The following is a 13952-nucleotide window of genomic DNA, read 5'->3' on the forward strand; positions in this document are numbered from 1 at the left end:
TGCATGTTGTGTTTACTTGTGTTATCTTTGATTAATATTTAAATTTGTTTGATGATCTGAAACATTAAAGTGTGACAAACCTGCAAAAAATTTAAAAATCAGGAAGGGGGCCACTTTTTCACACCACTGTATATATATATATATATATATATATATATTTAGAAGTTGCAGAAGGTTTGTGTGAGGAAAAGACTGAAATGTATGCTGGTATTTGCTGATAAATATTTTTTTAAACTACTGTAATATTAACTAAACATTTATTTTTATATAGTTTTTATGTTTTATATTTCAGTGCATTTATTTTTTTGAATTTCTACAAGTACTGAAAGACACAAATATTTTAAATAAAAATATATTAATATTTTCAATATATGGCTACATACTAACAGACAGCTGTTATTGTATTTTTATGACTGTCATTTTTATGTCCATCCCTGTTCATGTTCATTGTATGGAAAAGATCCATATTGGTAAGGTTTGTGGCAACATAATGGTGAGTAAATGATTTTTTTTGGGAGGCAAATATTAAATATCTACTCTCCTCCTCCTTGTGTGTGCGTGCGTGTGTGTGTGCGTGTGCGTGTGTGTGTGCGTTTGTGTGTGTGATGCATACATTTTAACAATTAAATTAATTTAATTGATTAAAATTAATTAAAAGTAGTATGCAGACTATACTGTGTGATTCCCTCCTCCCCAAACCAGTTTTGTCACAGTCCGTCCATAACTTTTACATTTTTTTTCTCAAAATGTGAACTTAACTTATGTGGAATAAAATAATGTAATAATGGCATCACCTGAAGTTATTTGACAATAGCATAACCCAGTAGGTGCAGTGTACTATCATATGCTAGTATTCCATTCTGGACACAATCTTTTATCTCGAATGTGCTTCTGCTTTCCAGGGGAGCACATATTCCGCCCCTTAACTGGAACTGACACCACTGTGTTTTCAATCACACCTCAGACTTTTATTTGTTCTTGTTTAATCAGAAAAGTGTATGTGAAAGGTCATGCATCTGCCCTCATTAAAGACGGTTTGTTCTCTCTTTCTCTTTGCCGTGAAGATCAGACACAGCCCTCTGCAGCAGTTCTCAGACTCCTGCAGAGATCCAACATGGCCTCCTGCACAGCACCGTTTCATTATCGATGGTCCGATCGCTGGCGATCGATCGCACCTCCCCACCCACAGAGCCCCATTTTACCTCGCCCGCTACTCGATCAGTTCATAGAGATAATAATTATGAAGCATGACAGCTGGGAATGAGATTAGCTGTCAGAGTGTATATGACTGAGATTGATTTTTATCTGGCTTTTACAGTGTGTGTGTGCAAGCCAAGGTCAATGGGTGTTGTTGACACACACATGCACAAACACACACAGATAAACCTTCATATAAAACACATTAGATATCTACACAGGTTGAAGCTCAACCCTAACAGGTAAACAAGACTGACTGGTACTGTCCAAATTCACTCTCTTTATTACCTCTCCACAGATTCTCCCAGCTCATGGATGGATTCTGACTCTAAGATGAAGACGGTGGATTTCCTTTACACACTACAATGGACATATCAACACCACTATACTTCATTGTAACCCATAGAAGGTAACCAGTATTGTAGGTATAAAATATGTTTTACGCACCAAGTTGTTCAGAATTCTGAAATGACTCAGATGCATGAGAAGAAATGCATTATGTTTTGTTGCTTTCACTAGTAGAATCATATTCATGTTAAAACTGATTTAGAGAGATCAACTTTTTTTTTTTTTTTTTAAGTTTTTTAACAGTATCTGAGTGGGAAAAAATGTTGAAACATTGAAAAATTCAAGGAATCAGTATCGATATTTGCATGTAATGAGAGCATTTAGTACTTGTTAATGCACAAAGCATATGCAAAGCATAAAGTGATTTTATGCCTCTCTGTGATGGTACCACGAAGCGTTGCTCACTTGTAGATCTCAGACTTCTGGAGGGAATGCAGATTCGTAATAGTGAGTGGAAGTAGGCGGGTGCTGAGCCTGTGGCTGTTCTATATGCAAGCATCAATGTCTGACACTTAATGTGAGACGCAACTGGTAGCCAGTGCAGGGAGATTAAGAGAGGTGTGACGTGGGCCCTTTTGGGCTCGTTGAAGACCTGTCATGCCGCTGCATTCTAAATCATTTGTAGAGGTTTGATTGTGCATTATGGAAGTCCAACCAGAAGAGCATTGCAGTAGTCCAGCCTAGAAATGACACAAGAAGTTGTGCAGCATGCTCTGTTAGGAAAGGCCTGATCTTTCTGATGTTTTGCAATGCAAACCTGAAAGATCGAGATTTTTTGCAATGTGATCTTTGAAAGTCAGCTGGTCATCAAAGATTTCACCAGGATTTTTGACCGAACTTGATGGGGTAATTATTGATGAACCTAACTGGATGGTGAAATCATCCTGTAGAGATGGAGTGGCAGGGAAGACGAGAAGCTCAGTCTTTGCCAAGTTGAGCTGTAGGTGATGTTTTTTCATCCATGCCAACTTGTCCGCCAGGCAGCCTGAGATCTGTGCAGCTACCGTTGGATCATCTGGTTGAAATGAAGGGTAGAGCTGTGTGTCATCAGCATAGCAATGGTAGGATGGCTCCCAGTGATGTAGTGTATATGGAGAAGAGGAGGGGTCCAAGAACTGATCTCTGAGGAACCCCAGTGTCCACTTGATGTGCTTTGGATACCTCCCCTTCCCTGGCCACCCTGAAAGACCAAACTGTGAGATAGGATTCAAACCAGTGAAGTGGAATCCCTGTGATGCCCAGTGATGAGATGGTGGACAGGAGGATCTTATGATTCACAGTGTCAAAAGCGGCAGATAGATCCAGCAGAATGAGAACTGGTGATTTGGAATCAGCGTTCTTAAAATATATAAAATATATTTGAAATATATATTTTAAAATGTAATCTATTCCTGTCATGGCAATATATATTTTACAGTATACTAAAATAGAAAACAGTATTTTAAATTGTAATATTTCGCAATATTACTGTTTTTAACTGTTTTTCATCAAATAAAAGATTAGCTGGTTTTGTGTGTGTGTGTGTGTGTGTGTGTGTGTGTGTGTGTATGAAATATGTATTAACTTATATAAATGTTCTAAAAAAACATTTATTTTTAACTTGCAGATACACTACACTATGTGCGATATATAATGGCTGTCATCCTGTGCACATACACCCCTATGACAGTTGAACCATCAAAATATTGCTGGTTCTGCTTTCTGACATCTCATTGGCTCTCACATCAGTTTGACTGGCTGTTTCAGCTCTATGGGAGTTCTGGGGGAATGTTACAATATGATAAAAGCATCAAGTCTTTCTTTTAAAACCCTGAGCAGAAGCAGTCAAAGTGTTAAAAGGCAGACGAAGTCCGCACTGGCTTATTCTCACAGCATTCAGAGAAACCACAAGCAGCCATAATGCACTCAGAGATCACAGTATGAACATTATCTAATGGACCTGTTGACCACAGGTTTGGATCCACAACCTCTATCTCTAGCTTGTCTAACTGAATTAGGCCACACCAACATTTTGGGTTTTCTCACACTAGGAATTACATGGGGTCAGTCGGCAATGGGGAATTCAAACTTAGTTGTGATAGATATTTGAGCTAAAGCAGATAAAATCTTTGAAACATTTTGATACAAATTTCATCGTGTTTAATTCACTTAAATTTGTAAAATGGAAGTTTACTTAATCCATTAGTATTGGGATTATTTGAATCATTTTTGTTGGCATTAACTGGAACAGGGCAGAGGATTTCTAGTTCCCAGCATGCTTTGCTTGGGACTGGATGGGGAGAGTGAATATTGAAATTAAGTGTTATTTAATGTGTTTTTGAGCAAGATGGAAAGAAGGGGGAAACTTGTGAGTGATTAATGTTCTGCTATGTTGGGATTTAAAAGAGTATTTGTTATGTTGTTTTCTGGGTTACTGTTGTGCTGAAGAGTGCATCTTGTGCTTAGGTTGAGGATGGATACGTGAAGACATTAAAACTGTGATGTATTATTACAATATTTTACTGACTAGTTTCTTGTTAATTTGCTTTATACTTCAGGGCTTTGTGCAATTATATTCTTAGTGCATTCTGAGTTTGGATGTTGTTTGAATAGAAATAATTGAGTGTAGGGTTCATTGGCCTAATGCTCCAGATGCTCCTTCACACAGACTCACACTGAATCATGGTCAACCCTTTTTCCCTGAATTTTTTTATTTTATTTTATTTTTTATTCTTGGCATGAGAATATTGACACAGGGACGTAGATTTATCTTACTTCTAGATGTCATAAGGAATATAACCAATATAATTATTATATTAATATATAAATATTATATAATATTACAAAAAAAAAAAAAAAATATATATATATATATATATATATATATATATATATATTTTTTTTTAAATAGCAATAGTTTTGTTTTATTTTATGTAAAAAGCAAATGCCGATTGGTCCCTTCAATTTACAAGACCACGCTCTATTTTGTTAATTAATATAAAATATAAAATGTAAAGTATTTTTCTCTGTAATTTACATTTATTTATAGTTGTAGTTTAGTTGGTTTTGTTGCAAACTTGCCTTTCATCTCTATCGGAGTTAAATATGTTTCACTGGTAGTTTTTGTGAATTATTATTAATTTTCTATTTGGTTTACAGTAATAACTTTGGATGTGACATGATTGAGGTAGTTGATGATGGCTGGTTCTTTTTAGTCTTTTGTGTGTGTGTGTGTGTGTGTGTGTGTGTGTGTGTGCAGGCAGTCTGACAGGTGGAGTTTAGCTTTAGCAAAGAAAATATAATAAAAAGGACAGGAGTGAGTCATTAAACTCCATTACTGGGAGCAGCTGGGCTCCACATTAAAAAAGATCTCTCGGCCCTCAGAGAGCGATGTGGAATCATCTGTCTCTCTGCTGATGGGAATCTTTTTGTCTTTTTAAGGGCTTTCCACCTAAAACCAACAATCTCTTTTTCTCTCTTTTTTATTCTCTCTCTCTCTCTCTCTCTCTCTCTCTCTGTGCCTCATTTTCTCATTCTCTAGCTCTGATGCATTTGAGTGCATTGTGTTATGTTGCATGAAATATGTCAGTATGTTTAGAGTAAGAGAGTGAAGCAGATGGAAGTGTAGTATTACCTTGCAGTTTCTTGAATTGTGACATTGAACAGACCATCGTATTTGATGTTTTTTTGTGCTAGTATATTTTAGGGTCTGTTTACTAGAGAAATTGCTAAATATATCACCATATTTCAGATGTTTAAAGGAATATTTCACCCATAAATGAAAATATGCTGGAAATGTACTCACCCTCAGGCCATTCAAGATGAGATGAGTTTGTTTCTTCAGCAGAACAGATTTGTAGAAATATAGCATTACATCACTTGCTCACCAATGGATCCTCTGCAGTGAATGGGTGCCATCAGAATGAGAGTCCAAACAGCTGATAAAAACATCACAATAATACACAAGTAATCCACATGACTCCAGAGCATGATTTTAAGAAACTAAACTATCATTAAGGTGATTTAACTTTAAACCATCACATCTGACCAAAGTCCCATAATCAATAAAGCATAATAATGTGTCCTCCAAAGAAAAAGTAAATCTCCTATTGTCCTCTCACATCAAAATCCACCAACATATTTGTTTAGAACTGATTTGGACTGTTTTTGCTTGTAAACAGTGCTTGATCTGTGCATATTTCTCTCCTGATTCAGAATTTTTTATTTTCCTTTTTTTTACTGGAGAAGACAGTATTATGGATAGAGTATTTTATCAGAAAGCAACAGTTTGAAGTTAAAATTGTTTAAATGATGGATTTGTTTCTTGCAACCACACATCTTTTCACTTCACAATAAATTAATTGATGGACTGGAGTCATGTGGATTACTTGTGTATTATTGTGATATTTTTATCAACTGTTTGACTCTCATTCTGACGGCACTGCAGAGGATCCATTGGTGAGCAAGTGATGCAATTCTAAATTTCAACAAATCTGTTCTGCTGAAGAAACAAACTCATCTACATCTTAAATGGCCTGAGGGTGAGTACATTTATAGCAAATGATCATTTTTGGGTTAACTATTCTTTTAAAAATCAGATATGACTAAGGATGTGTGTTGCTTTGCATCATTTTTGGTCATACTTTTGCCAGTTATTTAAGGGAGATGACTGTAAAAAAAAAAAAAAAAAATCATAAAACAAAAATGATATTCATCAGTTAACATCACAGACTGTGAACCTGAAACTTTGCCACAAACTCTGTTTGTTTGTGAGTTTGACCTTGTGGACTGAGGTTCTCCGTGAGGACAGTATGTATGATGAGGAGGTACAGATGGGTTCTGTTCATCTGATCACTCAGGCAGAACTACCTGCTGTCACGGCCAGGGGTTCACGCATTCCAATAAGTGCCGAGGCGAACACACATCCCATAATTTCATTCTAATACCTTGATATTAAATGATGCAGAGGGAATTGAATATTTAAAAATGTCTAAATATAGGGAAGAAAGTCAGTAAATCCACTCTCCCATACGTTTACTGTCAAATGTCAGCTTTTATCGAATATAAAACAGGAGCAGGAGGGCTACTATTATTCATGGATAATCACAAACGTCAGATTGTTATTGACTTTATCCAAACATTGACCCCATATAGCTTACTGTGAGTTCTCATTAATGAAAGAGAGCTAATTGTTTTTTTAATTAATCATTATTATGTGTTCAGCTAGAAAGGACAGGTTTTAAAGGCTTAAGCAAATAGGGATGAGACAAAAATGAGGGGGGGAAAATGTGAAAAGTGAAGTGGTCATGTTAGCATGCAGAGAGTGTCTTTTATCCGACGTGGGAGGTTGAGATGTGTGTTTAGTGGTAATAGAGAGTGACAAAGGCTAGAGAAACATTGATGGTGTCTACAGCAATATCTAGTGAGCTGCAGGTCTTTTATGGTCATGAAAAACCTGAAAATATCTTTATTAAACTACAGAAGATTCCAGGTTGTATGTACTGTATAGTAAATCAATTAATGAGAGTGTATGTATAAACACCAGTGTTACAGGAGTTAATATTGTTTAAGTAGATGGTGAAAACATTGTGATTAATCTTTTCGTTGTCTATATTCTCAAAGTTGTAAATCAGTGTAGTATAAATGGTGTTCAGCAGTGGTTAGTACAAGTCATTGGTTAAATGTGTGAAATGGGAGACTTTCAAAAATAACAAATCTTGGAAGCCCATTTAGCAGGAGCACCTGCACTGTAAAAAGTGATAAGTTGACTTAACTTAAAAAAAATAGAGGAAACCCATTGCCTTAAAATTATTAAGTAAATAATATATTTTTTAAAAAGTTAAGTGAACTTGACAATTCACTTAACTTATTTATTAAAAATCACCTGACTTGAACATTATCAAACCACTGTGGGCAGTGTTACAGAGAAGAATGAGAAACAGATTCCCTCTGAAGCAAATCTATTCTAAGAAGGTTGGAAGCCATATTAAAGGGAAATGCTTGTAAAACACCTTCATAAACAAATATTGCCTATTTACCAGGTGTTCACATTATTTTGTCCATGGGGAAGTCGTGGCCTAATGGTTAGAGAGTCAGACTCGTAAGCTAAAGGTTATTGCAGGGATTGTAGGTGGGAGGAGTGAATGTACAGCGCTCTCTCCACCCTCAATACCACGACTGAGGTGCCCTTGAGCAAGGAACCGAACCCCCAACTGCTCCCCGGGCGCTGCAGCATAAATGGCTGCCCACTGCTCCGGGTATGTGTTCACGGTGTGTGTGTGTGTTCACTGCTGTGTGTGTGCACTTTGGATGGGTTAAATGCAGAGCACAAATTACGAGTATGGGTAACCATACTTGGCCACATGTCACGTCACTTTCACTCTATTTCATCGCCTAGATATTATGTACAATAATACTTCAAGGATTTTTTTAAATATACATTTAAATTCAATATATCTTGTCTTTTGGTTATTTCATTTTTAATACATTTTTGAGGAGGCTTTCATCTCAGCTCTGTGAACACAGACAGTGTTTAATATTTTTCATCTCTTTAAAAAGAGCATAAATGTACTGTAAACACAGGACAGTATACCTCATCACCCATCCTTTTAAATAACCCCTGGAGAATAAGAGCGGGACACTGTGATATGCATCTTCATCTTTCCCAGAACACCCTGTGCCTCTCATTGGAAATCCATAAAAAGCATACACTCCTGGAAACCTGATTAAGTTTGAGCTCTGTTAGCAGAGAAATTTAAATTAATTTGAGAGATCAGCCTGAACCCCTCTATGTCCCATTACAGCAGGCCGGGCTCATTAAGGTAGCAAATAGATGCTCCAGGTCCGTACACGCAGGGTAAAAATCTGCGGCTGACAGATGCGGTTGAGTTCTGCTTGGCAGACGGTCGCTGGTGTCATCATTGATCTGACTCACTCTCCAGCAGCAAACGGGAAGCGAGCGAAGCCTCTGTGCTGTGGAAAAAAAGTTGTTTATAAGAAAGGCGTCCTGGAAGGCGGCGGACCTTGGCCAAACCTCTCAGCGGACTTACCGCACTCCCAATTATTTCAGTGTCGGAAGTTCTTGCGTCTCTGTGCAGGAGACTTGGCGAAATTAACAGGGGAGCCACTAACCTTTAGTGCATGACAGGTTGTGCAGAATGAGAGATCTTTCAGAGAAATAGACTGTTTTTTTTATTCTCTCTGTCTCTCTCTCTTTCTCTGTTTATCTTTGTCTCTGTTTATTAATGTATTTTTTTCTCATTCATCTGTTGAATGCTAAATAAGTATTCAGATTGGTTGTTGTAAGGTAGAAATGGCTTTATTCAAATTCATCATGGCACAAGAATAGCATTTTGTATATAATTGTATTTCAGTGACAGTATTCTAGCAAAAATGCAGTCATGTTTCTAGTAACCTACTAATAGTACTATTAATAATATAATAGATTATGCAAAAATGGAAATTGTCATAATTTATTCTTCTGTGGAACACAAAAGACTGGCCCATTTTCTTTAAAACTTAACCTTTTAATTGTAATGAAAGTGAAAAAGACTAGGGCTGTGAAGCTTGGAATAAAATGCAAGCATAATGACAAAGTGCACAACTTTATTATTATTATTATTTGTATTATGAATATAAGAAATCCATCCATGTTCAAGCTTATGCAGGATCGTGTTGATGTTGGAGCTTTTGCCAACATTTCGTGCTGATGGACAGATGGCCAATCTATCACAGTAGTTTTATAGTTAAGAATGAAATAATAATAAAAGTTGTGCACTATATTCCAAGTTTTCTGAAGCCATATGATAGCAATTTGTGAAAAAAAGCAATTGAAATTTAAACCAACATTCAATCCAAAAATGAAAATTCTGTCATTATTTACACAGTCGTATGCTGTTACAAACTGCTATAATTTTCTTTCTTCTGTGGAACACAAAAGAATGTTGCTTGTCCATACAATGGAAGTCAATGGGAACCAAAGCTGTTTGGTTACACTCAAAATATTTTATTTTTTGTTCCTTAGAAGAAAGTCATTCAGGTTTGCAAAGACATGACAGAATTTTTATTTTGGGCAGTTCTTTCTCTTTAAATCCTAGCTCTCCTTGGAGAGTTAGATTAAGAGAGTTTATGAAGAAAATGCCTGATTCATTAACAAATATATTTAGTTAATCGGTTGATCGGGTTCACACAAATGGTCTGAATGATTTAAACACATGATTTTTATGGTGTTATGTCATTTTTGCAGTTTGACTGTCCTCATTCACCTTCATTATACTGGAAAGCGTAGGTTAGGAATGACATGATGGCGAGTGAATGCCTATAATGTCTGGTCACACAACGAAAAGTAAGAAAATAATCGAACAATAGTTTGAATAATCATGTGGCAATTACAGCATACATAAGCCTTGTCTGATAAAAATATATTTGCATTTAGAGGTCATCATGACTAATAATATTTGGGTTTTGGTATAATGGAGAGGCGGGGGGATGGTCTTCCTGAAATGCTCAGCACGTGAGCGTCTCACATTTCCACGCATTAGCGCGTTAGCGGCTGATCTGCATGCCATGATTAATGTGATATTTTATCATGCCGCATCTGTGATTAATCTCGAACAGTCACACAATCAATTCTCTGGAGACAGAGGATATTCAGCAGCTGTAAGCATGCGTTAAACTCTGAATGACTGTGTTGCTTATATACTACTTGTTTGTGACAAATCATGCGGCTTGATTGCAGATATCATCAGAGAGACCCAAGCTGCGTCTAAGGACAAGAATATAGATTCTTAAGAGTGGATGCATTTGACTTGGCCATGAACATTATAATACTAATGGAGTCTCTTGTCTAACTTAATCGATAGACCATAAAAACTTTTCTTTAACTCTTTTGCAGCCAGCCACCTGGCTTTTTGATCATTTTCACAAAACTTTCATGGCCCCCAGAATATTTTGTTGTATGAATATCTGAACATATATTCATACAACAATATGTCATCATGTCAAAAGAAAGAACAGAGTCTATGCTTTTAAGCAAACAAATAATAATTAATAAATAATAAAAAAATAATAAAACGAACAAAAGGTTTTTATTCTAGCTTCATGCATTATTTTTTTATCAACACTTGAATGGTGTCAATTTGAATAAAAAGCAACATTTTGGAAAAAATCTAAGAAAATTGTGCTTTTTTTTTTTTTTTTTTTTTTTGTCAAAGAACATTGATCAAAACATGGAGATCCCTTCCATTAACAGCCCCAAAGCTTGCACGGTCATATACCACTTTTTTTGGTTCGACATTTCATTTGGTAACATTAGGCAGTCTTGATTTTATGTATGCTGTTTAATGTTTGAAGATCACGTTGTTTTGCATATGCATCTGCTTACATAAGCAATCTCTTGTTTCTGCTTCTTCCTTGCCATGTTTTGATCCAGCCATTCAGTACTCTTTCAGAAGATGTGTAATAGCACCTCCTACAGTATACTATTTTAAAAAGAAGTTTGTTTATTTATTTTTTTATTATTATTTATTTTTTACATTTTAATATTTAGTTGTGAGTGCTCATATTTAAATGTAAAAATTTGAACAATATAGAAGGATGGACCTTAATCATATCTAGGGACCAGAATATCCTAGAGATAGTTTGCAATCACCTCGATCACCTTAGCAACTACATAGCAATGCAGTAAAAACCTCTAAGAAAACCTCAGAAACTGCACCGTAATGCTCTGGCAACCACCTAGGAAACCACATAGCAATGCACTAAAAACCATTTAGATTACCATAGCAACCGCATTACAATGTCCTAGCAAGAAGTCAAAAGGTTTGTGTGGTCTATCAATTCATTTAGACTAGAAGGAGGTGATATATCCAAATCTGTGGTCAGCAGGTTCCATTAGTAAGACAATTTTCAAGGCAAAGTCAAATGAGTCAGCTCTAAAGTCTAGATTATATCCCCTATATGGCTCAGATTCCCTCCTTCAGTGTTTTATTTTCCAAAAATTGTAAGTGTGACTTACAATTAGCAATGCACTAAACCCCCATAAGCAATTGCAAAGCGATGTCCTAACAACCACTCAAAACAGCTTAGAAACTGCACAGCAATTAGCAATTAAGTCACAAATCTCAATATAATACCAAACTGTTCTGTACAACATCCATGGTTCAGTACACGCTTGTGAATTGTGTTTTTTCGGTTTTGCGTTGAAAAAATTTCCGTGTTTTATTTCTCAACAAACTGGCTCTGTTTGTGTGTGTCTGTGATCTAACTTACGTGCTGAGATGAGGATACGTTTCCCGCTTATAACGTGCGTTTGAAAAAGCAACACATGCCAAATATCTTCCCTTGTAATGACAAGCGTTTCTAAACCTATTGTTCAACAATAGAGAACATTATAACAACATCAATCGAATATCAATTAGCAATGGCTAAAAAATATGCTTAATCATTAAGAAAATACTCAAGATGACTTAAAGAACACAGATAAACCATATATTGCCAGAGACAAGTGTTTATTGTCTTCATGATTCATGATTCAAAACATTTCTCTCTTCTTTTTATTCAGTTACAACGATAGCGATATCTTTATCGATAGGGATTTCTTGGAGTGTCTTAAGTTCTGTTACTTCTGTGATGCACGAGGGCGCTCTCTGGCTACCAATATGAATGAAACACGCACTGCATGTGTGTATAGCACTCAGTAATGGCCAACCCATCCTATTTTGGGTAAAATATTACCTCTCTCAAATTAAATTTTAAGTAGACATAATAATCCACGCTTTTTCCAGCATAAAGAGGTTTACACAAGTTTTTGTTGTTAATTTGTTGCAAAAAACACTCTGATGTGCCAAGCCTTCAACCGAACCGAACTGAAAATCATGGTTAAAAAACCGAGGTATTCATTGAGCCGTGGGCTAACTGTATTGTTGCATCCCTAATAGCAATGTTCTAGCAACTACTCACAACACCATAAAGTAGCAATGCCCTAACAACCAATCAGAACCAATCAGAGTTTTGTCCTACTTATATTTTATTCATAACTACTAGTTTTCTGCATCGTTAAAGATTTGTTCATGTTTTTTCCCCCTGAATTTGAACTTTTTCTCATCTTTTCAACATCGGGTTTAGGTTGCATTGATATTTTAAAACTGTCCTGAAAGCAGCGGCATCCTGAGTGGGGTAGAATGCTTCGGATCTCATCCTCAGGGGTCAAATGTCATTCTCTGGCCAAGCGCCGGACCTGCCATTTCAGCCGTAGCTCTTCCATTGTGTATTGTCTTCGAAGAGACCATTTAAAATCTGAATGGCTGCTTGGAAACACTTCAAGAACTCTCTTAATGTGCACGGGGGGAGGTTTTTGTTCTTTCTGAGCAAAAGAGAGAAGGATAGAGAGAGATAAGTATACAGGGCTGTTCTCAGTAAAAGCACACTCCAAATCAGCCTCTCTCACAACGACGCCAATGTGCTTTCCTTGGCAAAGCGGAGGCAGCCATATGGCTAACGCAGTCCTCAGAGGTAACACGCTAAAGTGGCCATTGTTTGGGAAAGACAATGCGCTGCCAGTCCTACGCCGCCTTCAAAGAGAGACCATTGTAGCCCATTGGCTCAACGGACACCAGATTTATTCATGGGTGCACTTACAGAATAAGAAAAAGAGAAGAGATGAAGCGTGTGCGTGTTGGAGAGAGGGAGGTTATGAGGGGAGATTTGCAGGGAGCAAATGAGACTACCAAGGGGCACATTAGTTATTTATTTTCTGAGAGTGTTAGAGAAAGTTGTAAGAGAAGGACAGACCAATTAGCTGCAAGGACCCACGCTACCTCATGTCCTTGTGCTCTGACATAAAGAGGGATTCGGAAAAAGCCTCTGAAATGCAAAACAACTCCCGAGCCCGCACACACATATAGACACACACACACACACACACACAGGAGGGTTGAAGAGGACAGGAGAGAAGATACGTGCCACAGACTTTCTCTCTCTCCTTCTGGATTTTTTTCTCTCTCCCTAAGTGCTTAATTGGCATGTTTTTTTGCCAAAAAATATTGTCAGATTATTTATTTTTATAACTTTTTTTTTTACTTTTTTTTTCCAGTATGCCATTCTAAGGTTTGGTGTCAGGCACATTTCTAATGTTTTTCAGTGAAGTCTATTTTGGTCCATAAGGCTCATTTGATGAAAAATACAATAAAAACAGTGATATTGTTTAATATTATTCAAATGTATATTTTAGTATATTTTAAATATTATTTATTCATGTGATAGCAAAGCTGAATTTTCAGCAGCAATTACTCCAGACTTCAGTTTCCCATGATTCTTCAGAAATCGTTCTAATATGCTGATCTGCTGCTGCTGAAAAAAAGTATTATCATCAATGCTAAAAACTGTTGTACAGGTTTGTATTGAAAATACATTTTAATGCATTTTGTTTA

Source organism: Onychostoma macrolepis, chromosome 02, assembly GCF_012432095.1.
Source record: "Onychostoma macrolepis isolate SWU-2019 chromosome 02, ASM1243209v1, whole genome shotgun sequence".
Taxonomy (NCBI): Eukaryota; Metazoa; Chordata; class Actinopteri; order Cypriniformes; family Cyprinidae; genus Onychostoma; species Onychostoma macrolepis.